This window comes from Arachis ipaensis, chromosome B09, assembly GCF_000816755.2.
Source record: "Arachis ipaensis cultivar K30076 chromosome B09, Araip1.1, whole genome shotgun sequence".
Taxonomy (NCBI): domain Eukaryota; kingdom Viridiplantae; phylum Streptophyta; class Magnoliopsida; order Fabales; family Fabaceae; genus Arachis; species Arachis ipaensis.
The window spans coordinates 129726620-129727201 of NC_029793.2; positions in this window are offsets into that span (position 1 = coordinate 129726620).

Genomic DNA, 582 nt, shown 5'->3' on the forward strand with positions numbered 1-582 from the left:
TCATTTTCCCTTCATCCAAACAATATAAAAAAAATTAACTTTTTCTTTCATTTTCTTTCCTCTCATTTTCTTTCCTTCCATTTTCTTTCCTCACATTTTCTATCTTGCATCCAAACAAAGTGTTAATGCGAGAAGGAAGAAGTTGATTATATAGAGATTTAGTTGATGGGGGACAACCACATAGCCTGTATGGTGGACGGGTGTCGCAGCCCCATTTTCTCGCACTGTGCGTGATTCTTTTTGCAGGTGTTGCAGGCTTCCCTGGTTGTCGCTCTGTGCGAGAAGGCAAGTCCAAGGACACGTGTCTCAACTCGGCTTTCTCACCATTTACGTGAAACCAGTGTCAGCATCTCGTTATCTCCAAGAAATTGTTGACATCATATACCGGTTTAACACCTTTACGCACCACTAATTTGTACAACACCAATACTAAAGCAATATACAAAATAATTTCTGTCATGATGTACATTAAATAATCCAACAAATTAAATATAAACAAATATTACTTCAACTAAAAATAAATTTAATATTTACATATTAACAATATAAAATTAAATTATCTAACAAAAATAAAAAGACTAA